Below are 27,238 nucleotides of genomic sequence, written 5' to 3' on the forward strand. Positions count from 1 at the left end.
CTGAACTGATTAGTTTGTCTTTGAATTCATGCATGACTGTACATTCCAACCTCTTGGCAGCACCATCTCTGGCTGAACAATAACAGATAGCATGTCCAAGTTGCACCATAACCAAACTTGCACCAACTGCTGGCCTTACTTATTATCACAAATCTCCATGATCCAAGCAGATTTAAAGTCACAGGCACCAGAAGATTTAGGTTTATGTTCATTATTGTCACGTGCAGCACAGTGAAAAAAATTGTTTTGCATTCTATCCAAATAGATCAGATAATAATATAGTTTAGTTTAATTATACAGTGCGGAAACAGGCCCTTCTGCCCACCGAGTTCGTGCCGACCAGCGATCCCTGCACACTAACACGATGGTCAGAGTACTAATGTTAGGTACACATAAGGGATAGTTTACAATTTTACCAAGGCAATTAGCCTACAATGTCTTTGGAGTTTGGGAGGAAACAGGAGCTCCCAAAGAAAACCCAAGGAGAGAATGTACAAACTCCGTACAGACAGAACCAATAGTCAGGAACGAACCCAGGATTATGGCCCTGTAAGGTAGCAACTCTACTGCTGTTCCATTGATGCAATCAAAGCAAACTCAAGTACAATAGATAAAGGAAGAGATACAGGGAGGCAGAATATAGTTCTCAGCATTGTAATGCATTAGTTCCAGACAAGGTCCAATGCCCACAGTTGGGTAGAGTTAAATCAGGCAGTACCCTAGTTTATGGAAGGACCATTCAGAGGTCTGATAACAGAGGTGAAGAAGCTGTTCCTGAGTCTGCTGCTGTTTCCTACAATGGGAGGCTGGTTGCAACAATGGATATGGAATAGATTTAATGAGAAGATTGAAGCCCTTCTTGCGCGATGTACTTGCATCCCCTCCAGGCTGCCTGTCAAAAATCATCCCATTTCTGTGCAATACAATTAGTACTCTGGCAATCGAAAGGCAGATGGGCTCTGTGATGCAGACAGAAAGGTCATTTTTGAATGTAACAAATGTGGACAATTGTCCCCAGGCAGTAAGTGTTCTTGCGGTGGCAAAGAGCTCAAGTCTTGCTTTGAGGGACAGGCCTGAAAGGTCACTGGATTGTGAAAGGCCAGCAGTCATGCTGGTTTTGTGTTGTTTCCCCACAGCACACTGAGTGGGATTGTTAACACCGGTCCATGAACCAGACTGGTAAATGTCGTCACGACCTCAGTTGCTGCATGCAACAAGAAACAAACAGGATCTAATCCACTCACTGTTCACAGATGTCACTGGGACTAAGGTTAGAACTCACTCTTGGCGTTGAACATTCATGCATGTGGGAAGACTGATGACAATTGACATGGGTGGGATGATCACTCATCCAAGGGTATTTCCCATGCAAACAGACCTGGGCGGCACGGTGACACAGCGGTAGAGTTTCTGCCTTACAGTGCCAGAGACCCGGGTTTGTTCCTGGCTATGGGTGCTGTCTGTACGGAGTTTGCACGTTCTCCCTGTGACCATGCGGGTTTCCTCTTCCGGATTTCTCCCACACTCCATAGACGTACAGATGTGAAGGTTAATTGGCTTCTCTAACTTGTCCCTTGTGTGTAGGATAGAATGAACGAATATCAGCGCCGACGTGATGGACCGAAGGGCCTGTTTTCACGCTGTATCTCTAAACCAAACTAAACTAAATGAAAAGATTTATTTATTCAATCGCGATTAAGAAATTCAATCAACAATAGGCACCAGCAATACACATGGCCTGACTATTGACATCAGCTTTTGAATGTTGATAGATAATAAACTGAATCTATTTGATCCAGATGTGAAGGATGATCCATTCACACCTCAGAGGTCTGCAATAATTATTTAATTAACCTTAAAAATAATGAGGTCTGAAATATTAAATATTGCAACATATCAGGATTCTGTACGGAGTTTGCACGTTCTCCCGTGACTGCATGGGCTTTCTAACCACAATTAGTCTGCAGAAGGGTCAAAATGTTATTTGTCCATTCCCTCCACAGATGCTGCCTGACCAACTGAGTTAGATTAGATTATTCCTTTAATAATCCTTTTCAGGAAATTACAGTGCCACGACAGCTTCAAGACAAACATAACACCACGCTTTCATACATAACAAGTTAAAATACGTTAAAGTACAAGTTAAAATACAATTAATTAAAAAAAAAGTGCAGTTATTTATGCTCATTAAAAAGTCTTATAGCAGCTGGTAAACAGGACTTCCTGTATCTCTCCGTTTTGCACATTGGTGCAATCAGCCTCTGGCTGAAGATGCTGCTCTTGATCACCTTCAGGGCATGGAGTGGGTGAGTGGGGTTTGTCAATATGGAACCTAGTTTATTTAGAGTTCTGGCCTCTGCCACCTGCTGGACCGTTCGTTGCTCAGCCCCGACCACTGAGCCGGCCTTCCTGATCAGTTTGTCCAATCTGTTTTTATCCGCTATACGGGCGCCATCTCCCCAACAGGCCACAGCAAAGAACAGAGCACTGGCCACCACTGAATGGTAGACACTGCACAGTAGGGGTTGGCAGATATTAAAAGACCTCAGCCTCCTTAAAAAATACAGTCGGCTTTGTCCCCTCCTGTACACCGCCTCCATATGACACTTCCAGTTCAGCTCACTGTCAAGCTGCACCCCAAGGTACCTGTGATTAGCAACCACCTCCACCTCAGTGCCCTTAATGGTGATCGGCGTTGCTTGAGTCCTCCTCCTCCCCCTCCTAAAGTCCACCACTATCTCCTTTGTTTTTTTGGTGTTGAGATGGAGATTATTGTGTGCGCTCCACTCCACAAAGTTACTTATAATGTCTCTGTATTCCTCCTCATTGCCCCCTTTAATGAGGCCGACAACAGCTGTATCATCCGAATACTTCTGCAAAAAGCAGCTGTTGGTGTTCCATTGGAGATCCGCTGTGTAGATGGTAAACAGGAACGCAGCCAGCACAGTTCCTTGTGGAGCCCCTGTGCTGCTCAAGATGGTGCCCGAGACACTATTCTGTAGGCGCACGTACTGTGGTCTGAGGGAAAGGTAATCCAAACACCACAGTACCAGTGATGGATCCACTTTCATCTTCTCCATCTTCTCCCCTAGCAGTCGGGGCTGAATAGTGTTGAAGGCGCTTGAAAAGTTAGAACATAGAACATAAAACACAGGAATGGGACCTTCAGCCCACATGATGATGATATGTTCACCCATTAGGAATGTTAATTACTGTCACAAGATGACCTGCCACTTCACAATGGAATTAATTAGCCTGGTGTAACTGTGCCAGAGGTCCATAGTCATATAACATTTACAACACATCGTGTTGATGCCTATCTCAACAAATGATCAAACATAAATAGTCAAGCAGTGAAATTCTGCAGATAGACACAAAAAGCTGGAGTAGCTCAGCGGGTCAGACAGCATCTCTGGAGAGAAGGAATAGGTGACCATTCGGGTCGAGACCCTTCTTCAGAAATTCTGTTGACTTTCTAAGGTAAAAGAAGAAACGCATAGGGGATCTTCAGTGGGTCAGGCAGCAGCCATGGAGATAGCATTTCAGGTGCATGATCTGCTAAAAGGTCCTTTTTTAATCTTCTCTTTGCTCTTCACACATGCTACCTGGCCTGTTGAAGATTTCCAGCATTTTCAGTTTTTATTTCAGAATTGTGTCATCTGCAGTAATTTTGCTTTGGACATCTCTGCTTCCAATGTCTGAAACCCATTGAAGATCCAGCAAGCGTAACCCCCGCAGATATTAAAGGAACATAATGTACAAACGAATCATCCAGCACCTTTGAAAATGCTCTTACACAATTTGAACACAGGAGATCCAGATGTCATGCACATTCAGAAGCAGATGTTTCTCATTTATTGCTGTCTCTTTTTCGCTCCAGAATCCATGATTGGACCATGTAATTCATTGCAGGTGAAGCAGGAATAGCTCAGTTAAAATTTCAATGCCTGAATCCATTTCCCCTCTCGCATCTAGTCCTGGTCTCACTAACTGTTTACTTACCTAAGACTGAACACCAAGCCAAGAGTCTGATTTGACAAATAACTCTCATTTCAATTTCCCTTTTCCAAGTAAATCCTTCTATTCCTCGGTCATAATTTGGGATGTGACCGCTGGCCTGGTTTCTGCCTTCAGCGGTGATCTAACTTGGTCCGTTTGGTTCTGCGCGATAGAGTACAAGGGGAAAAGATGAATATTTTCAGCTCTCTCCCTCGCCTCAGTGGGTAATTGTGAAAACTCGTCTTGTTCTATAGCCTCTCTTGAGGATTAATAGTTGAGGTTTCCTGGGGTTGAGGTTATTGCTTTATTCCCACTCTTGCGTGTAAGAACTTAGGCAAAAGGAGCAAGTATCAGCGCATGCCCATTGATGCCTGGTTCTGGGCTGGTCTTCAGTTCCAATGTCCTGCACATTTCCCCTTAAGGTTTATCTCAGCCACGATATACCAAAGAACTCAATGCAGCTGGTAGAGCTGCTGCCTTACAGTGCCGGAGACCCAGTTTTATTCCTGATATCACTAGTCGTTTGCAAGATCTTTGCGCATTTCTCCATGTGACCGTGTGAGTTTCCTCTGGGCGCTCTTGATTTCTTCCACGTCCCAAAGACATGCAGGTTTGTAGGTCAATTGGCCTCCGTAAATGTTCTGAAGTATGTAGGGAATGGATGCGAAAATGGGATAACACAGAACCAGCGTGAACATGTGATCAATGATTGGCGTAAACTTGGTGGGGCAATGGGCCTGTTTTCATGCCGTATTTTTCAGAACCACAAAATATTCAAGTATTCACGGTTGAGTTATTCCAGCACTTTGTACCCTCTTGCATATTAACTAGCATCTGCCGTTCTTAGTTTCTACTCTTACAGCTAATGTGTTAGTGAATTTCAACTTCCAAATCCTCTCCATTGGTTTTGGGTGAAAAGGGGTTAACAAGGTCTTCCAGTTTCCTTCCACAAATCAAAAAAATGTGCAACAACACATTACAGATCTGATGATGTTTTGACTGGTTTCACATTATAACACCCTCTCCTTATGTGCAATCTCAAACGGACTTAAAAATTGACGCACAACCCACTGGTTCGAGCCCAAGTGTAAACCAGCCTTGGCAAAAGCGTTGCATTCACATCTGTATAAATTCATTTTCCAATCAATCCTGTGCCTACTTTTGCTAAAGAAATATGGAGCAGGTCATGGAAATGTACCTCAAGCCTTACATTAATACCTCCCCGGTTCCCATGGAAAGAACACAAAACTCAGTTCGGATTAAGGATGAATCCCAAACGAAAAAACATTTTGGCAATCGATTTGAATATTGAAAACAATTTGGCCTCATAAGTAACCACAGTAACATCAACTGGAATAATGACATTTTTATTAATGAAATATATTATATTTTATATTAACAATTTGACCCATAGTCCATTCCACTAGGCAGTCCAAGTCAGCTGTCTAAACCAATCTGCTGAATGATTAGGAAGAAAGTTTTTGTTTTGTGTTGGTGTTTGGCGTGTGTAACCAGTATTTTCTGTTTTTACTTCAGGTTCCCAGCAACCTTGTTTACCCTTTTTATTTTTCTCTTCATTGAAATGGTGGATTCACTCTAGACCCGGTTCAAACTCCACAAGTTCAGCAAGCAGATTCCACCTTGTAACTGCTGAGAACCTGTGCAGGTTTATCTTCCATCGGTGCCAGTGAGCTGTTGACAAAACCCCAGCGAAGAACCACCTAGTGAAGATGTCCACGTTCGAGCCGGAATCTCGAATTGGTGGCAATTTCGCCAAGGAATGCCACACTTCAGAACACAATATAGAACATGTGAAATTGACACAAAATACTGGAGTAGCCCAGCGGGTCAGGCAACATCTCTGGAGAAAAGGAACAGGTGACATTTCAGTGAAGAAGGGTCTCGACCCGAAACGTCACCTAATCCTTTTCTCCAGCGATGCTGCCTGACCTTCTAAGTTACTCCAGCATTTTGGGTCTATCTTCGGTGTAAACCAGAATCTGCAGTTCCTTCCTACACATTCCACTAACACCCTCTGCTTCCTTCCATAAAACCAATTTTCTATCCATTCAGATATGTATCCTTGGATCCCACGTGCACTAACCTTCCAGAGCAGCCTACCATGCGGTGTAGAATTTCTATGTAGCGCTTCTTTGCCCTCTACATGAGCTGCGCCCCAGGTTCGTAAACTTTAATTCCCTGATAGGTGTTTTACTGGAGTTTCTCACACAGATATTCAAAAAAAAACAACACTCAATAAATCAATATTTTATAGTACCTTTAAGTATTAATTACTATGTGGGCCCACACACTCACTCACACAAGCCGGCAACATTAAAAACAAAACAAGAATAATTCCACGTTGCAGGCCTGGTCGAAGCTGGAGAGCGTCGCGGCCAAATACAGTGGAAGCCGACAAGTGCACAGTGCAGAAGCTCACAAGATGGCGGGGAGTTGGCTGACCAGAGAGGACCCCATGTGGCAGAAATCGTCCTTCTCCCTCGTTGTCTCCAGGGCTCAGCTAACCGCTGCTCTCACTCTCCTCGTAATCACAAAGTCCACACAGCGACAGTCTTTAATCCACCCCTCCGAGCTGAAGGGGTAGCAGTTAGCCCAGGACTTCTTCTGGACTTCTTCTCATTCTCTCCTGGATTTCGCTTACCAACAATTCCCAGCTCCTGCCCCCAAACCAATCACCACACAGGAAAAATGATCTAACTCATTAACAACAAATCAAAATGCAGACACATATTCACAGCAAAACTTATATACATTTCTTAATAAGAAAAACTAATATGAAGTTACACAGGGCTACATCCTCCCCCTGCTAAACGTCTGATGTCCCTATCAGGCTAACCTACTGTGCACTAAACACATCTGCTTACTTGGGCTCTTTAGGTGGATTCTGAACTTAACGTTAATCTTGGTTCACTAGTGTCTGTGGTCTCTGTGTCACAGCATATTTGAATAATCAGGCCTCTATAAACTATCGTCACAGGTCTGCCAGTCGGCTGTCCAAGTTTGTCATAACTGAGGCGTAGGACAGGTTTCACAAGCCGTTTGGCACAGGGTGTCTGGGAGGACTCAGCAACCACAGCTGAGGTGCTAGGGGTAGGGACGTCTCCCTCCCCCAGCTCTGTGTCCACCACAGAGTCTTGGTGTGGCTGTAAGGGTTCTTCCAGATCTTCTGTTGCTACTGGCAGTTCATCCACTTGATCCTCCTCTTCAGGTGAGTCATGATTATTGGAGCAGACGCTGATATCTGTATCTATCATGACCGGACCATGTCTGTGTTCAGCCTCCAGGCCTTGGGTTTGCGGACGTAGACAGAGCTTTAGCTGGGGTAAGTAGTAATTACTCTCCTCTTCAGACTCTGAAGTCTGTGGCTCTTGACTCACATGTTCTGGGTTTTGGGCTTGACACTTGGCTTTCTGTGCTCTGGTTACTGGTTTCTTTGGTTGTGTTTTCCTCTCTGCAGGAGTAGGCAGTCTTACCAAGTAACCAATGGGAAGCAAGTGATCTCTGTGCATTGTTTTCACTATGCCTGTTCCTCTCTCTGGTTTCACACGATACACCGGAAGATTGGGCAACTGTGCTATCACCACATAGGGCAAGGGGTTCCATCTGTCCTGTAGCTTGTGTTTTCCAGTGATGCCAAGATTGCGAACCAGGACTCGGTCTCCTTCTTGCAGTGTCTGATTTCTCACTCTTGCATCATAGAGTCTTTTGTTCCGTTCATGGTTTTTGGAAGCTGCTTCAGCTGCTAGCTGGTAAGCATCCCGCAACTCTTTTTTCATTTTGGCCACATATTGGTGATGCTTAAGACCATCCTCTTCCTCCCAACCAATGCCAAAACAAAGATCCACTGGTAGCCGCGCCTCTCTCTCGAACATTAAAAAGTAGGGTGAGTACCCTGTTGCATCATTTCGGGTGCTGTTATAAGCATGCACTAGCTGGCTTATGTGTTGGCTCCATTTGGGCTTTAGAACTGGATCAAGGGTGCCAAGCATGGACAGGAGAGTACGATTGAATCTCTCAGGTTGGGGGTCTCCCTGAGGGTGGTACGGAGAGGTTCTCGACTTGCGAATGCCCAGCATGGTCAAGTGCTCTTTGATAATTTTGCTCTCAAAGTCGCGACCCTGATCTGAGTGGATGCGGGCTGGCAGTCCGTAGTGAACAAAGAACTTTTCAAAGAGGACTTTAGCCACGGTGAGGGCCTTTTGATCTTTGGTCGGGAATGCCTGAGCATACCTTGTGTAATGATCTGTGATGACCAGCACATTGGCAATGCCTTTGGAGTCGGGCTCAATAGAAAGGAAATCCATGCAGACCAAGTCCAACGGTCCATTACTCGTGATCTGTTGCATAGGGGCAGCTCTGTGTGGAAGGGACTTCCAGGCCACACATCTCCCACAGTTCTGGATGTAGGTTGCAATCTCAGAGGCCATTTTGGGCCAGTAAAATCGGTTTCTGACAAGCTTTGTGGTTCTTTCAATGCCGAGGTGACCAATGTCGTCGTGCATGGACTTCAGAACCATTGATTTGTACTGAGCAGGTAAGATAAGCTGACTCACCTCTCTTCCAGAGGGTCTCTTAATGACTCTGTCCAGGAGGTCACACTTTACCCGAAGCTTGGAACTTTCTCGCTGCAGCAAGGCGACATCAGCATTTGGATGTTTAGGAACTGGGTCACATTTGTCTAGCTTCACTTGAGATATTACCACACTGATGACAGGGTCTAATCTCTGGGGCCTCTATCAGTTCTTTACGGCTCAACTGCTCAAGCTCATTTCCCTTCACTTGAGTGAGGTAGGAATAAACAGCAGGAATAGCATCGGGGGAAGCACCTAGTTGGTCGACACATCTAGTGGTGCTTTCGCCGGGACCACATGCGGCGTTTCTTCGGCAGAGAGCTTTCATCCCAGAAGTAGGAACATCCACCCATCCATCCTCTGTCTCCTGATGATTTCTGGAAAGCAAGTCCGCATCAATGTTTTCACGACCAGGCTTATACTGAACGTTGAAGTGGAGAGGGCAGCTAGCCACCTGTGGCCTGTGGCGTTAAGCCTGGCAGTGGTTAAGACATACGTGAGCGGATTATTATCCGTTCTCACAGTGAATTTGGTGCCATACAAATAATCATGGAACTTATCGACTACCGCCCACTTCAAAGCTAGAAATTCTAGCTGGTGGATGGGATAGTTCCGCTCTGACTGGCTGAGCTTGCGACTGGCGAAAGGAACTGGACGGAGTCCTTCAGGATGCTCTTCATTCAATACAGCTCCCAGGCCATTCAGGCTTGCGTCTACATGCAATATGTAGGGCCTTGTCGGGTCCGCGAAAGCCAACACAGGAGCATGCGTGAGCTTGTGGATGATGGTGTAAAAGGCGTCATCACAAGCTGAGGTCCAACGGTCGCTGAACGGCTCTGAGACTTTAAACTAGTCTTTCTTGTCCTTGTAGGTGGCTTTGTTTTTGCGTTGAGCTGGAGGGTACCCTTTAGTTAGGTCTGTGAGAGGGCGGACAGTGGCAGAGTAGTTCTCAATGAACCGCCGATAGTACCCACAAAATCCTAGAAACGACCTCAGGGACTTTAGGTCAATGGGTTTCTTCCAATTGGTGACGGCACTAACTTTCTCTCGGTCGGTTGCGACGCCGGCAGCGGAGACAATCTGCCCCAGGAATTTCACTTTTGGTAGACAGAATTGGCATTTGTCAACGGAGATCTTGAGTCCACATTCCTCCAGCCGATCCAAAACTTTGAGGAGACGTTCTTCGTGTTCCTCTAGTGTTTTTCCAAACACTATGATATCATCAAGATACACAAGAACTTGGATCAGGTTGATGTCTCCTACAGCCTTCTCCATCAATCTTTGAAAGGTTGCAGGAGCACCTGTGATGCCTTGGGGCATCCGCTCAAACTGGAAAAAACCAAGAGGGCAAATAAAGGCTGTCTTTTCTTTGTCTGCCTCAGACATTTCCACTTGGTAATATCCGCTTCTCAAATCCAGCACAGAGAACCATTTACTGCCAGTCAGACAATCAAGTGCATCATCTATGCGCGGCATGGTCTGGGACGGTTCTGGAGTTCAGCAGACGATAGTCAATGCACATTCTCACTTTGCCATTCCTCTTCCTCACTATGACAATGGGAGAGGCATACGGACTTCGGGATTCTTTGATTATTCCGGCTGCCAGCAGTTCTTGGAGATGGCGCCGAACATCCTCAATGTCTGCAGGTGCGATTCTGCGGGATCTCTCTCTGAATGGTCTAGAGTCTCTGAGTCTTATGTGGTGTGTCACACCTCTCGCCAGACCCACATCCCATTCCTCCAATGAGAATACATCAGCTCTCTCTGACAACTTGTTGGCTAACCTAGCTCTCCATGCTTCGGGAATGGGTGAATCCCCAAAATTGAAGAGCTCAGGATCAATTGACATTGTTTTCGGAGACTTCTTTGGCTCAATGACAGAGTCAACCAGGTACACTTGGGCTAGCACTGTACCCGCAGGAAGAGCAGTTTCTTTTTGAGATTCATTTCTCAGCATGAGTGTGAAGCCATTGGTATCCATAGCTGAGGGTGTCAGGACTACTGGCGGAACCAGCACACCAGCAGGAAGGTTGGTACTTTCATCAGCCTCCACCATTAGGATGCTTTTATCCATAGGTTGCTGCTTCTCCACTTCACAGACAGCATAGTGTGCTCCTCCAGGTGGGATTCTTAGAGTCCCAGGGCCCTGCCATTTCACTTGGCCGACCACATCCATTGGTGGATTACAAGGTGATGGGGATTGTTCAGAACGAACAGTGTTTATTCTCAGAGAGTGAACCTCATCGTTGCCTTTGAGTTCCTCACATTGGTACAGCAGGGAGCGCAGTTTTGTTGTATTAGTGCCAATGACAACAGGAACTGGGTCAGGACTTGGCGAATCAGGGCATATTAGAGCCACCACGGGAACTATTTCTTCAACTCCCTTGGAATTAGGAGGCAGTCCCAGCTCAACTGCCACATAGCCTGTATATGGATAGCTAGTGTCACTCAGTCCCCATATGGCAAGGTCTTTGAGTGGGTGAATGGGCACATTGGGAAGGAGTCTGGTGTGCCAACTCTCAAAGATGATAGTGACTCTGGAGCCGCTGTCTAAAATGGCTCTACAGGGCTGACCATCAATTTTCACATCAGCCATCATGGATGGGCCAACCAGTCCTTGTGGCAGGTTACGAGGCTGCTGTGTGTAGACTGGACCAACCTGCTTCGACTCAGCAAACCTTTTGTGTGAAGCTTTATCTTCCTTACTTTTGCGCGGAGCACCGAGTAATTTTTGGATGACTTTTGGGCTGTTCTCTGGGGCTGTGCAGTGTGTGGCAATATGTCCATTTTCTCCGCATCTGTAACAGAAGAAGCTCTCTGAGTCTTTGGCATTATGTGGTTTAGCTGCTGGGCTGGGTCTGGCCTTCCCATCCCTCTGTTTAGGGTCTGCAGTCACAGGACTGTGAGATACAGACATCACAGTTAGCTGATGTTGTAGCTGCAGCACCTGTTGCCTCAACATTTGAACTTCGTTTTCTTTTTCAGTGTCTATAGTTTTCTTGGTGGGTTTGTATTTTGGCTCAGTGTGTGTGTGTCTTGCTGCTTTTCCCTTAGCTCACCAGGCTCTGCACGAAGCTCTTGAATCTCTGCCTTCAACTTTTGGTCTTCTGTAGCTTTGGTATTGGCTTGGTCTCTGACTTGTACTTGTCTTACTGTTGTAGTTAATTTTCGTCGAGCTGTCTCATATTCCTCCTCTTCACGAATCTCATTTAGGAGCTTTAAGAATCTCAGCTGTAACAGCATCATATCAGAGTCAGTAGCACCTCTAATGAGTTGGTGAATTCGAGCATGATCGGCTCTGTGGCTGAGAAGGCCTCCTTTTTGCACTACTTTGATCAACGAACGTTCCAGCCTCCTTAAAAAGTCAGAGAGCTTTTCACCAGACTGTTGGTGAAGGCTCCTGAAGGCAAAATATAAGTCTTCTCCTGACACAGGCGTGCCAAAGGCACTTTCCAAGGCCTTTACATAGCAGTCAGGGCTAGCATCTGGGTCGTACAGCCTGAATTATTTCCAGGGCCGACCAAACACCCTCGACCACTGCTACACCACCATCAAGAATGCCTATCGTTCTATCCCTCGCCCTCACTTCGGTAAATCCGACCATACCGCGGTGCTGCTTCTTCCTGCCTACAAGCAGCAATTAAAGAGCGCACCCCCAGAAGTGAGGACAGCACAGAGCTGGTCGGGGGGGGCAGAAGAACAACTCCAGGACTGTTTGGAGTCTGTAGACTGGGCAATGTTCAAGGACTCGGCAACGGACTTGAACGAATACGCCACAGTCGTTACAGACTTCATAAAGAAATGTGTGGAGGACTGCATCCCTACAAAAACCTTCCGAGTGTTTCCCAATCAGAAACCTTGGATGAACTTTGAGATCCGCACTCTCCTGAAGTCCAGACACAGGGCATTCACCTCCGATGATACAGTGGCCTACATGAAGACCAGATACGACCTTGGTAAGGCCATCAGAAAGGCCAAAAGGGACTTCTGCTCCAAACTGGAGGACGAGACAGATGTTCGGCAGCTGTGGCAGGGTCTGAATGCAATCACCTCCTACAAGGCAAAACCAGGAGGCAGCTCGAATGCCGGTGTAACATCACTCCCTGACGAGCTCAATGCATTTTACGCACGCTTTGACAGGGAGAATACTGATGTGCCTTCCCGATCCCCCATTCGCTGCGATGGCATTTCAGTCTCAGTCACAGAGGCCGATGTCAGGAAATCCTTCAGAGGGGTGAACCCCCGAAAAGCACCTGGTCCTGATGGTATACCCGGCCGTGTTCTAAAAACCTGTGCGGACCAACTGGCGGGAGTTTTTACGGACATCTTCAATCTCTCACTTCTGAGGTCTGAGGTCCCCACCTGCTTTAAAAGGGCATCAATTATACCGGTGCCCAAGAAGAGTAAGGTGACATGCCTCAATGACTATCGACCAGTGGCACTAACGGCGGTGGTGATGAAGTGCTTTGAGAGGTTGATCATGGAGCAAATCAACTCCTACATCGACAAAAACCTGGACCCACTGCAGTTCGCGTACCGCCACAACAGATCAACGGTGGATGCGATCTCGCTGGCCCTCCACTCCGCACTGGACCACTTGGACAACAAAAACTCATATGTCAGGCTGTTATTCATTGATTACAGCTCGGCATTTAACACAATCATCCCCTCCAAACTGGTTACCAAACTCGCAGAACTGGGTCTCTGCGCATCCCTCTGCAACTGGATCCTCGACTTCCTCGTCCACAGACCACAGTCTGTTCGTATTGGTGGAAATGTGTCAGCCTCAATAACAATCAGCACGGGAGCACCTCAAGGCTGCGTGCTCAGCCCCCTGCTGTACTCACTCTATACCCATGACTGCGTAGCGAACCACAGTGCGAACTCCATCATCAAGTTCGCTGACGACACCACTATTGTGGGGCGTATCACTGATGGGGATGAGTCAGAGTACAGAAGAGAGATCGAGCAACTGTCCATATGGTGCCAGTGCAATAACCTGGCCCTCAACACCAGCAAAACCAAGGAACTGATTGTGGACTTTGGAAGGAGTAGGAGGGGGACCCACAGCCCCATTTATATCAACGGGTCGATGGTTGAAAGGGTCAAGAGCTTCAAATTCCTGGGCGTGCACATCTCTGAAGATCTTTCCTGGTCCGAGAACACTAATGCAATCATCAAAAAAGCACATCAGCGCCTCTACTTCCTGAGAAGATTACGGAGAGTCGGATTGTCAAGGAAGACTCTCTCTAACTTCTACAGGTGCACAGTCGAGAGCATGCTGACCGGTTGCATCGTGGCTTGGTTCGGCAATTTGAGCGCCCTGGAAAGGAAAAGACTACAAAAAGTAGTAAACACTGCCCAGTCCATCATCGGCTCTGACCTTCCTTCCATCGAGGGGATCTATCGCAGTCGCTGCCTCAAAAAGGCTGGCAGTATCATGAAAGACCCACACCATCCGGGCCACACACTCATCTCCCTGCTACCTTCAGGTAGAAGGTACAGGAGCCTGAAGACTGCAACAACCAGGTTCAGGAATAGTTACTTCCCCTCAGCCATCAGGCTATTAAACCTGGCTCGGACAAAACTCTGATTATTACCAACCACTTTCTGTTATTTGCACTATCAGTTTATTTATTCATGTGTGTATATATTTATATCATGGTATATGGACACATTTATCTGTTTTGTAGTAAATGCCTACTATTTTCTGTGTGCTTAAGCAAAGCAAGAATTTCATTGTCCTATACAGGGACACATGACAATAAACTAACTTGAACTTGAACTTAAGCTCTCGACTATTCTCCTTCGTTTCTCACGTTCAGAGCAGTCACATTCTTCAATCATTAGATAGGCTTGTTCGAGCCAATGGTCAAGGCTCTCCTCTCCTGGCGGTGTGGGAAGGTTTCCAGAGAACATCCGCAGACGTCGAAATGCATTGTTCTCACTGGTAGGTCTCATCGTTTTTCCCAACAGGTCTCCCACTGCTCGGATGATGGACTCTGGGGAGCTTCCTTGTGGAGTCTCTGTAGTCAGCATGGCTTGAACATCATTTACTGATTTTCCTTCATCAGTCATTAGTTTGTTTAGCTTAGCTAAAAAATCTTCAGCTGGGCTCACAGGTTCAGTGAAGAGGAAAATTTTCCATTCTGAGCATCCCTTCGCTGGCTGCAGTTGGGGGGGAATGCGATCTGGCTGTACAACTTCACGGCATTCACAGAGTACCAGGTTGCTGCCAGTCTGAATGTCACTTTGGACGTCCCGTACCTTTACTCTCCCAAGTGCCATTACTGTCTGAACAGTCTCCTCAATGTCATAGACCCCCCATCAGTCTGAAGAAGGGTTTCGGCCCGAAACGTCGCCTATTTCCTTCGCTCCATAGATGCTGCTGCACCCGCTGAGTTTCCCCAGCAATTTTGTGTACCCTCTTCAATGTCTGCTTGGTCAGTATTAGTCGGCACGTCAAACAGGACAAAAGCATGGTTTGGGTCTAAGCATGCTTCACTACACCAGCTATGAAGCTTAGCTGCTAACTGAGAGTCTGCTTGAGTAGCCATTATACTACAACTGCTATAGGCACTTTAATACAAAAGTCGGGAAACAAAAACACTTCTTAAAGGCAAAAACTAACAGTAAATGAAATGGGAATTAATCTCAGCGATGCCTCCATTTTGTGTCGCGCTTCTTTGCCCTCTACATGAGCTGCGCCCCAGGTTCATTAACTTTAATTCCCTTATAGGTGTTTTACTGGTGTTTCTCACACAGATATTCAAAAAAAAAAAACACTCAATAAATCAATATTTTATAGTACCTTTAAGTATTAATTACTATGTGGGCCCACACACTCACTCACACAAGCCGGCAACTTTAAAAACAAAACAAGAATAACCCCACGTTGCAGGCCTGGTCGAAGCTGGAGAGCGTCGCGGCCAAATACAGTGGAAGCCGACAAGTGCACAGTGCAGAAGCTCACAAGATGGCGGGGAGTTGGCTGACCAGAGAGGACCCCATGTGGCAGATATCTTCCTTCTCCCTCGTTGTCTCCAGGGCTCAGCTAACCGCTGCTCTCACTCTCCTCGTAATCACAAAGTCCACACAGCGACAGTCTTGAATCCACCCCTCCGAGCTGAAGGGGTAGCAGTTAGCCTAGGACTTCTTCTGTCTTCTTCTGGACTTCTTCTCTCTCTCCTGGACTTCGATCACCCACAATTCCCACCTCCCGTCCCCAAACCAATCACCACACAGGAAAAATGATCTAACTCATTAACAACAAATCAAAATGCAGAACACATATTCACAGCAAAACTTATATAAATTTCTTAATAAGAAAAACTAATATGAAGTTACACAGGGCTACATCTAGTTTTATTCTTTCTCACAATTCTGCACTCCCTCCACACTGGCACCAAGTATCAGCTGCATTTTGGGGCTTGTGTTTTCAGAGTGAGATTCGAACCCAGAACCAGCTGATACAGAGTGAGCCATTCTACCCACAAACCCACAGCTGATGCACCATTGATTCATAGACCACAACATGGAGGCATATGAGCAGCTGCTAATTGCTGGCCAGTTACTAGGGATATGTATGTAATTTGTTAGCCCATGAGTGGGAGTATAGGTTTGGACGAAGTACAGCACAGGAACAGGCCCTATGGCCTACAGTTTTGTGCCGAAAATGATGCCAAGATAAATTAATCTCATCTGCCTGCTTGTGATCAATATCCCTCCATTCCCTGCATATCCGTGTGCCTTTCCAAAAGATTCTAAACCACCGCTGTTGTATCTGCCTCCACCACCAACCCTGGCCGCACATTCCAGGCACCTACCACACTCTGTGTAAAAAAAAAACCTGCCCTGCACATCTCCTTTAGCCTTTGAAAAAAGGCCACAAAGTGCTGTAGTAACTCAGCAGGTCAGGCAGCATCTGTGGATTTTCTCCATATGCTGATATGCTAAGTTACTCCAGCACTTTGTGTCTTTTTTTATAAACCATCATCTGCAATTCCTTTTCTCCTTCAAACTTTGCGCCTCTCACTTTAAAGCTATGGTCACATGGTGGCGCAGCGGTAGAGTTGCTGACTTACAGCACCAGAGGCCGATCCAGACTACGGATGCTGTCTGTGTGGAGTTTGTACCTTCTCCTTGTGCTCATGTTGGTTTTCTCCGGGTGCTCCGGTTTCCTCCCACACTCCAAAGGCTTGCAGGTTTATAGGTTAATTGGCTTCGGTAAACTGTCTCTAGTGTGTAGGATAATAATAATAATAATGGATGGGATTTATATAGAGCCTTTCTAATACTCAAGGCGCTTTACATCGGATTATTCATTCACTCCTCAGTCACACTCGGTGGTGGTAAGCTAATTCTGTAGCCACAGCTGCCCTGGGGCAGACTGACGGAAGCGTGGCTGCCAATCTGCGCCTACGGCCCCTCCGACCACCACCAATCACTCACACACATTCACACACAGGCAAAGGTGGGTGAAGTGTCTTGCCCAAGGACACAATGACAGTATGCACTTCAAGCGGGATTCGAACCGGCTACCTTCCGGTCGCCAGCCGAACACATAGGCCATTGTGCCATCTGTCGTCCCTGATAGAACTAGTGTATGGGTGATTGTTGGAGAATGTGGACTCGATGGGCCGAAGAGTCTGTTTCCACACTGTATCTGTAAAACTATAAAAACTAAAACCAGGCACTCTCGTCTTTGACATTTCCATTCTGGGAAAAAGGTTCTGACTGTCTACCCTATCCATGCCACCCATAATTTTACTCGTGTTTCCCAGCAAGTTCTCTTACTTTGACTCTATGAGGCTACTCAGGCCTTGTACGTGGGAGGGAAGGTAAGCACTGGAACAAGACTAACAAACGCCCCTGTCTCTCCAGAGAATCACATCTGCTCTTCCTAACCCAACAAAGAGTGGATAAAAGGAAACAATCTATGTTCCAAATATCTCCTATTTTCTACCGGACAAGTAGCCTGAATTTTCACAATTCAATAGAGGTTGTTGTCACCATGGGGTGGCTCCAGTGGTTATTGGCCACCTCTTGTTGCCACTGAGGTCAGGAGCTATTGGGAATCAACAACAGAGTTAAGCCCTATGTTTCTATGTTTCTATGTTTCTATGCCCTGAGTCTTATAAAGGGCAATATTCCCAGAAGGGCATAAGTGAACTGGATAAACCGCAGGTAGACAAAAATGCTGGAGAAACTCAGCGGGTGAGGCAGCGTCTACGGAGCGAAGGAAATAGGCAACGTTTCGGGTCGAGACCCTTCTTCAGACGGGATAAACCACATGTTTCTTTGGTTTCTTTGGGTTGTTTCAACTTCAGGAGATGACTTCCCTAATTACTGTAGCAGGATTCAATCCCTCACTCTCCAGATCAATGGACCGGCATGCAATTGTTCGTCCAGTCCACTTTGGCCTGAACTCCTGACGACTGGACATCTTACTTTTCATCATTTTAATTTTAATATTCAAAATATTTCAAGTCAAGCTTATATTTATTTTCAATGGGGACACAATAAATTGCAGAATCTAGAATCTTGAGCAAAGCACAAAGTGCTGGAGGAATTCAGCAGGGTCAGGCCATGACTGTGAAGGGCATGGATAGAGAGTGTTTCACCCTCCCCTACCTCCCCCCCAACCCCTTTATATCTCTCCCCCCTCTATGTACCACTCCCATCCTTTTCAATTTGACCTTTGGTCTTTCGCCCTCCTCCTGTCTCCTTCCACCAATATCCCTCCCTCCAGCTTCACATTTCACTCCTGCTCTTCCCTCCTTATCTGATACACCTCTGCCTCCTTGTTCACCCTCTCCCCATGTATCCGCCTATCACTTGCCAGACTTTGTCCTGCCCCCACCTCTCATTTCCAGCTTTCTCCCCCCATACCATCAGCCTGAAGGGTCCTGACCTGAAACGTTGTCCGCCCATTCCCTCCACAGATTCCGCTTTTCCTGATGAGTTCCTCCGGCACTTTCTGTTTCATAGAGTGATACAGCGTGGAAACAGGTCCTTCGGCTCAACTTGCCCACACCAGCCAACATGTCCCAGCTACAATAGTCCCACCTGCCTGCGTTTGGTCCATATTCCTCCAAACTTCTCCTATCCATGTACCTGTCTAACTGTTTGTTAAACGTTGGGACAGTCCCAGCCTCAACTACCTCCTCTGACAGCTTGTTCCTTATGCCCCTGTCCCACTTAGGAAACCTGAACGGGAAATCTCTGGAGACTTTGCGCCCCACCCAAGGTTTCCGTGCGGTTCCCGGAGGTTCCTGGAGGTTTTTGTCAGTCTCCCTACCTGCTTCCACTACCAGCAACCTCCGGCAACCATCTGCAACCTCCGGGAACCGCACGGAAGCCTTGGGTGGGGCGCAAAGTCTCCAAAGGTTTCTGTTCAGGTTTCGTAAGTGGAACAGGGGCTTTACATCCACTACCCTTTGTGTGAAAAAGTTACCTCTCAGATCCCTATTATTCGCTTAAGATTCTGGCATCTGCTGTTTCTTGTGCCTCCATCTGGCTTTTCGTTATTATTTTGCAGCAATTCTAAATATTTCTAGCCAGATTCACAATGCTTTAAGTTGCCCTTACTCCTACGTCTGAAGTTGCTCTGGGAGATAATGTGTGGGTAGTGATTGCTATTTAGACGTTCATGAAAGAGCAGTAGGTGTGATGTGGGAGGTGATTGATTGTCACTAGGGGTTGATGGAGTTTCCACTCACAATGCGAGGCCACATGAAGGGTTTCGATGACGGTTTTCAGGACAATAAAGCATTGCTCCGCGAATGAGGATGTGGCGTAGGAAGGAGAAAATACCAATCAGTCTGAAGAAGGGTTTCGGCCCGAAACGTTGCCTATTTCCTTCGCTCCATAGATGCTGCTGCACTCGCTGAGTTTCTCCAGCATTTTTGTGTACCTCCAATAATTTCAAGTTGGATTAAATATTTAATCAACCGCATAAAAGCTCCAAACATCTCGGTAAGGGTTCAAAGACAATTCTAACACTCCCATCTACATCAACCATTCTATTTCTCACTCAGTGGACTAAGATTGCCAGAGACCCGTGTTCGATCCTAACCTCGAGTGCTGTCTTTGTGGAGTTTGCACACTCTCCCTATGACCGTGTGGGTTTCCTCCAGGCACAAAGGCATGAAGGTTGTAGGTTTATTGGTCTCCAAAAATTGCCCGGCAGACTTCTGCATTGAGAATGCAGGGATTCCAGCATCTGCAGTCGCTTGTGTTTCCATTTTGCAACTTCACTGTAAAGTTTCTTCAAGGTTATTATATACTACAGCAAGTATGAATGTTAATGTTCCACTGCTGGTACATAAGACAATGAAACACCCTTGACTCTTGTCACAAGGGGCAGCTGAATGTGATCAGATGCCCCTTGTTGCGACCAAATTAACCTCACACATTGGTTAATTGCAGATGATTAGAACATAGAACGAAGAACATAGACCAACACAGCACAAGAACAGGCCCTTCAGCCCATGATGTCTGTGCCGAATATTATGCCAACCACTTATCTCTGCACATAACCCATATCCACGATCTGCATATCCACATGCCTATCCAAAAGTATTTTCAATGCCACTAACATATCTGCTTGAACAACTACCCCTGGCAGGGCGTTCTGTCATTCACCACTCTCTGTGTAAAACATCCTACCTTGGACATCTCCTTTAAACTTTGCCTCTCTCACCTTAAACTATGTCTTCCAAGCTTTAATTTTTCAATCGTGGAGAAAAGGTTCCGACAGTCTAGCCTATCTATAACCTCATAATTTTATGTACAAATTTAAATAATTTAATAACTTAAATAATTTATTTATATATGTTTGGCCACATCTTCTTCCACAAAGACTTTTGGTATCAGCTACATTCAGCGGTTTCTGCATTCACATGTTGGCTCAAGTATGACCGGATTCCTCAACATTCAAGGAATTTAAGCATGTTTATTTATCTTGTGCACTGGACATGAAGCAGAGCAATGAGATTCTTGCTTGCTGCGGCTTTATGGCACATTAGGTGCAACAACACAACAAATAAATATGCAGTTCCCAGTTCTCAGTTATTCTAAGTAAAATTGGCCAAGGAAGTGCAAAAATCAAAAAGAATATCCCTGGTAATGAATGCAGAGACTAGTGATTCAGTGCTGAGGTGGTGTTGTGATTAGGGTAGTTCAGATTAAGTTCTACTCAAGAGTATGATGGTTGATGGAAAAAAACTGTTCTTGAACCTGGAGCTCACAGTTCTCCAGGCACGGCAAAGCATGTATCTTCTCCACAATAGGAAAAGCGAGGAGAATGTGGCCAGGATGTCCAGGACAAGGGGTCACAGCTTAAGGATAAAGGGGAAATCCTTTAGGACCGAGATGAGAAAAACTTTTTTCACACAGAGAGTGGTGAATCTCTGGAACTCTCTGCCACAGAAGGTAGTTGAGGCCAGTTCATTGGCTATATTTAAGAGGGAGTTAGATGTGACCCTTGTGGCTAAAGGGATCAGGGGGTATGGAGAGAGGGCAGGTACGGGATACTGAGTTGGATGATCAGCCATGATCATATCGAATGGCGGTGCAGGCTCGAAGGGCCGAATGGCCTACGCCTGCACCTATTTTCTATGTTTCTATGTTTCTATATGGTTCTTTGACGATATCAGCTGCCTTCAGTAGACTTCAGGCTTTAGACTTTAGAGATACAGCACGGAAACAGACCCTTCAGCCCACCGAGTCCACACTGCCCAGCGTTCGCCCTGTACACTAGGACTATCTTCCACAAGAATCAGTTTCTGGTCGTGAAGGAGAAACTAGAACGTCAGATCTCTGCACAAGTTCCATTTGATTGAAGTATTAAACTTCTGCCTTTGTCCAGTTAGTTTAGTTTAGAGATACAGCACGGAAACAGGCCCTTCGCCCCTCCGGGTCAGTGCCGACCATCGATACCCGTACACTAACACTATCCTACACACTAGGGACAATTTACAATTTTTACCAAAGACAATCAACCTACAAACATGTGCGTCTTTGGAGTGTGGGAGGAAACTGGAGCACCTGGAGAAAACCTGCATGGTCACAGGGAGAACGTACAAACTCCATACAGACAGCACCTGTGGTCAGGATCGAACCCGGGTCTCTGGCGCTGTAAGGCAGCAACTCTACCGCTGCACCACCATGCCGCCAATTAGTCAGTTGCCAGTTACAGCCCCCAGCACGTAATCGATGTACAATGTGTTCATTCTAAAGAATACACGGGGTCTACACTTCAGTCAAAGCAGGGTTTGTATGTAGAAGGTACACAAAAGTGCTGGAGGAACTCATCGGGTGCAGCAGCATCTATGGAGCGAAGGAGATAGGCAACGTTTCGGGCTGAAACCCTCCACGGCCAGAGTGAGCAACACCGGAAATTGGAGGAACAGCACCTCATATTCCGCTTGGGTAGTCTGCATCCTGGGGGCATTAACATTGAATTCTCACAATTCCGTTAACCCTTGCTGTCTCCTCCCTTTCCTACCTCTCCCTCAGCCCTCGGGCTCCTCCTCCTCCCTTTTCCTTTCTTCCTCCCCCCACCCCCTATCAATCTGAAAACTTTAACACTCTGTATGTAGAAAGTGCATCACGTGTAAAATGTACCATTTGAGAAGCATGATCAATGCATTAAATATCTGCAAGCAAATTGAAGAGGTTTCCAGGAGGTGGTGGGTAGAAGAGCAGTGGTGATTCAGGAGTGCGGACAGACAGGAACAAGGGGTTGGAGAGGGAAATAATGCAAGTCGAAAATCCACAGATTTCAGAACAGGAAATGGCGGAAAGATTCAGGAGCTGCTATAGATACAGAAACTGACTTAAAATACATCGAGCTAGAGGAAGATAGACACAAAATGCTGGAGTAACTCAGCGGGTCCGGCAGCATCTCTGAAGAAAATAATAGGTGGCGATTCGGTTCGAGACACTTCTTCCAACCCTTCTTAGAATCTGAAGAAGGGTCTCGACCAAAATCGTTACCTTTCCTTTTCTCCATAGATGCTGCCTGACCCGCTGAGTTACTCCAGCATTTTGTGTCTATCTTTGGTGTAAACCAGCAGTTCATTCCAACACAAGAGCTGGAGGAACGTGGGCAAATGTTTAGTTTTGTTGTGCCTACTGTGTACAGACGGACATTAAAAACCTTTGTTGCATGCTAACCAGTCTGCAGGTAGAGGAGATTAGGTTACCTTCGCTTCACGCTCAGCCTGGCCAAAACGCCTGTTACTTTGTACTGTTTGTTCCATGTTACATGCATATCAGCATGTCCTGAACGGCTGCCTGTCCTGCAGCTGTCTGTTTTTTTCCCTTCTTTTTTATTATTTTTAGTTTGTTAAGTGTACAGTTAGGGGGTCTAAATCTTTTTATGTGTGGGGGGGAAGGGGGAAACTGCTTTTCTAAGTCCCTGTCTGGTCGGAGGGGGTTGCCTTCCTCCGAGCAGCGTCTTCGACCTGTCCTTGCGGCCTGCCAGCGGGTCCTGGAGCGACATTTCCCTGAGGGGACCTGGCCAGAACATCGGCGTTGGCGGCGGCGCAGAACATCGGCTTTGGCGGCGGCGCAGCGCTGGAGCGCTGTCGTGGAGCGGGCAATGCCTTTCCTGGGTCGCCGCGCTGGGACTCCAGTATGCTTGGTACCGCCGAGGAAAACATCGTGGAGCCGCGGTTCTGCGGAGCGGCCAGCTGCGACGTTGAACTTACATCTCGCCGAGATCACCAGTGTGCGGAGCTCCGTCTGGGGTGGTCTGGTGGCTTGGAAGCCGCAGGCGGGGGGAAGGCCACCGTTCCTGGCACCCCAAGCCGCTGGGGGTTCTCCCGACGCCGGAGTACCATCACCCGGCGAGAACATCGGGCGACGTGGCGGCGACTGTGGAGGCCTCAATAGGCCCGACTTTGGGTGGACAAGAGGATGGGGACTGGACTTTGTGCCTTCCCCCACAGTGGGAATCACTGTGGGGGGATGTTTTTATGTCTTGGTGTTGAATTTCTTCATGAATACTGTGTTGTATTTTTATTAGTGTGCTGCAAGGACATCAGAATTTCCCCTGAATAAGGGGATTAATAAAATCTATCAATCAATCAATCAATCAATCAATCAGAAAGGTATGATAACAATTTACTTTGTAAAAATGACGATATTGAAATGATTAAAATTCATTTTGTGTCAGTGAACATCATAATAAAATTAATTACAAAATCATTGCAGGAAATATGCTTTTAGAGTCGCACATCTTGTTTTATGTATGAGTTTTATGATGTACATTTTAAGGAACTTATTGTTATTCATTGTTTAAAGGAATTAGGAACACATCAAAATGGTGCAATCAGAGATACTGGCAATGATTAGTAGTACTGAGTAGTCATATTTCATGTTATCGGAACAATTTCACAATAGTTGGTCAATACCAATGGTAGGAATGAATCACTTGGGAAAAAAAACAGCTTGCCATATTGCCAAATCATCCACTTTCCATCTGTTGGTGAAGACAAAAGATGATAGTGTCATTATCTTACCCCACTGATAAAGCCCTGGGTGTGAGCTCTATGGATCTGAGAAGCTCTCTTTGGGCATTGCACGCACATTCCCTCCGGCTAAACAACAGGGACACGCCTGACATTGGTGATCTTTTCTCTTCATGATACAAACCCCCAATTGGAAACTCGAGATGGAGCCAGAACATATCCACTCTTTGTGGGCTGGTCTCAGAGGTGGATCGACAATTATCTGCCCCACTCTTTTCCACATAAATCTATCATTATTTCTAGCTAATATAACAATATTCTCTGTAACCTTCTTTCAGGCAATGATCAGGTAACTATATAGACTTGGGGGCATTGGTTTTGTGATTTTGCATTATTATTGTTGGTTTGTTTGTTTTATGTGTGCATATGTATATGTGTGTATATATATATATATATAATATAACGCTAGAATTCAGAAGATTGAGGGGGGATCTTATAGAAACTTACAACATTCTTAAGGGGTTAGACAGGCTAGGTGCAGGAAGATTATTCCCGATGTTGGGGAAGTCCAGAACTAGGGATCACAGTTTAAGGATAAGAGGGAAGTCTTTTAGGACCGAGATGAGAAAATCATTTTTTACACAGAGAGTGGTGAATCTGTGGAATTCTCTGCCACAGAAGGTAGTTGAGGCCAGTTCATTGGCTATATTTAAGAGGGAGTTAGATGTGGCCCTTGTGGCTGAAGGGATCAGGGGGTATGGAGAGAAGGCAAGGATGGGATACTGAGTTGGATGATCAGCCATGATCATATCGAATGGCGGTGCAGGCTCAAAGGGCCGAATGGCCTACTCCTGCACCTATTTTCTATGTTTCTATGTTTCTATAACAATATAATAAACAAAAACAAGTTCAGTATATTTATATATATATTATTTGCAGGCTACTATATTTACATATTCTGAAGTTAGATACAAAAAGCTGGAGTAACTCAGCAGGTCAGGCAGCATCTCTTGAGAAAAGAAATAGGTGACTTTTCAGGTCAAGACCCATCTTCAGACTGAGAGTTAGGGGAAAGGGAAACGAGAGATATAGGCAGTGATATGGAGAGATATAGAGCAAATGAATTAAAGATATGCAAAAAGGTAACAATGATCAAGGAAAGGTGGAGCCCACAATGGTCCAATTTTGCCTGTGGGCTCAGTGATAATGAGTTATACATACAATGAAACTCAACAGGACAACAATGAAACTAGTACATCAACTAGGTTGGGGAGAGATGGAGAGAAAGGGGATGCAAGGGTTTCTTGAAGTTAGAGAAATCATTGATCATACCACTGGGGTGTAAGCTGCCCAAGTGGAATGTGAGGTGCTATTGCACCAAGTTGGGTTGGGCCTCATTCTGACAATGGAGGAGAAAGTCTACGCTTGGTCTCGCCACTCACTGTGTCAAAAAACGTGTCCTTAAAACCTCCTTTAAACTCTGCTCCCCTCAAACATTTCCAATCACAAATAAATTACAGAATAGGAGAAGGGTGAGGTGTCAGATGACTAGAACATGGCAAATTTGTGCTTCTAATTGAGATGGGTTGCAAGAAAAAGCTGGGGAACTATAGACCATTGAGCACGTATGAGGATGGCATTAATCTGGAAAGAGTGAAAAGAAGATTTATGTCGGCAGAGCCTATATGGAGATGTTGGGCACGCTAGGACTTTATTCTTTTGAACGCAGGAGGCTGAGGGGTGATCTTATAGAGGTGTATAATATCATATCTGGAATAGAGAGGGTGAATTCATAGAGAGTTTTACGCAGGGTAGTGGTATAAAAAAATAAGAGGACATATGTTTAAGGTGAGAGGTGCAAGATCTAATAAAAAAACTAAGGGGCAACTTTTTCCCACAGATGGTGGCGGGTATATGGAATGAGCTGCCAGAGGAGGCAGTTGAGGCAGGTACTACAGCAGCATTTAATGGACACTTGGACAGGTACATGGATAGCAAAGGTTTAGCGGGATATAGGCCAAATGCAGACAAGTGCAGCTGGGGCATCTTGATCAGCATGGACAAATTGGGCCAAATAACGTGGTTCCATGCTCTATGACTGCATGACTAAACCGTTACCTTAGTCATAAAGGAAAAGAAGCAATATTAAATTATTGAAAGACATAGCATTACTTCTTCCTGAACCGCACAACTCCTGAAATAAACTGAAATTTCCGCACTGCACAGGGATAAAAAAAAAAATGCAGATGCTGGAATCTGGAAAACAGTCACAATCTGCTGGAGGAAAGCAACAGGTCAAGCAGTACCCTTGCTGGGAGGGGAATCATTTATTTTATTCAGATTGAGACCCTGCATCAGGACTAGTAGATCAATGTGCTGGTTCACATGTTAATCATAGTCATAGATGTCATACAGCGACAGAAACAGGCCTATGAGCCCAACTTGCCCATACCAACCAAGATGTCCCATCTACACCTGTCCCACCTGCCTGCATTTGGCCCACATCCCTCTAAACCCTTCCGATCCATGCACCTGCCCAAATGCCTTGGAAATATTGTTTTAGTACCTGCCTCTACCTCGTTTTGGCAGCTCCTTCTAAATATCCACCACCCTCTGTGTGAAGTAGTGTGTATTATTGGAGATGGCCTGCACTCGATTTTATTGGTTCGACGTTTTAAATACTGATTACTTGCTGAAGAATGGTGAATATTTTAAGATGTTTTCATGCTGATTATTTACTGAAGAATGGCGAATATTTAATTCCATGATACTATTGGATTCCTGAAAGGACAATTCTTTGCACAGGATAAGGCACTTAATATAATGGTTTGGAAGAGAAGCCCTTTGCTTCGCATGCCTCATGGTGTTGCTAGGCAACATTAACTGATACTTTAATTACCCTCCATCTCTCAGATTAGATTTCCCACTTTCAGCAGCACAGGTTCGCTGTCTGACTGATACAGTCTTAGAGTTTAACAATGGCTGAAGTTATGGCAAAGGAATGTTCTGAGATCATCCACGGAGTTAAACATTACCACGCTCCTGTTTATTCCTGAGCTTTGGGCCCTACAGCACAAAGTTTCTGCTGATCACATGAAATACCATTACAACGAGAACATGCACATGGGTGAAAGGTGAACAGGCAGTGGGCCTTTGATAGGAATACGT

General features: G+C 45.8%; 1 long non-coding RNA gene across 1 annotated transcript; it reads left to right on the plus strand.

The window, feature by feature from the left end:
- The first annotated feature begins 217 nt into the window (after positions 1–217).
- Positions 218–21,609, plus strand: LOC116991299. The gene is made up of 3 exons (XR_004416739.1): positions 218–231; positions 18,203–18,207; positions 21,463–21,609. It is a non-coding gene; the product is annotated as an uncharacterized LOC116991299 (long non-coding RNA).
- The last annotated feature ends 5,629 nt before the right edge of the window (positions 21,610–27,238 follow it).

Source organism: Amblyraja radiata, chromosome 33 (assembly GCF_010909765.2).
Source record: "Amblyraja radiata isolate CabotCenter1 chromosome 33, sAmbRad1.1.pri, whole genome shotgun sequence".
Classification (NCBI taxonomy): domain Eukaryota; kingdom Metazoa; phylum Chordata; class Chondrichthyes; order Rajiformes; family Rajidae; genus Amblyraja; species Amblyraja radiata.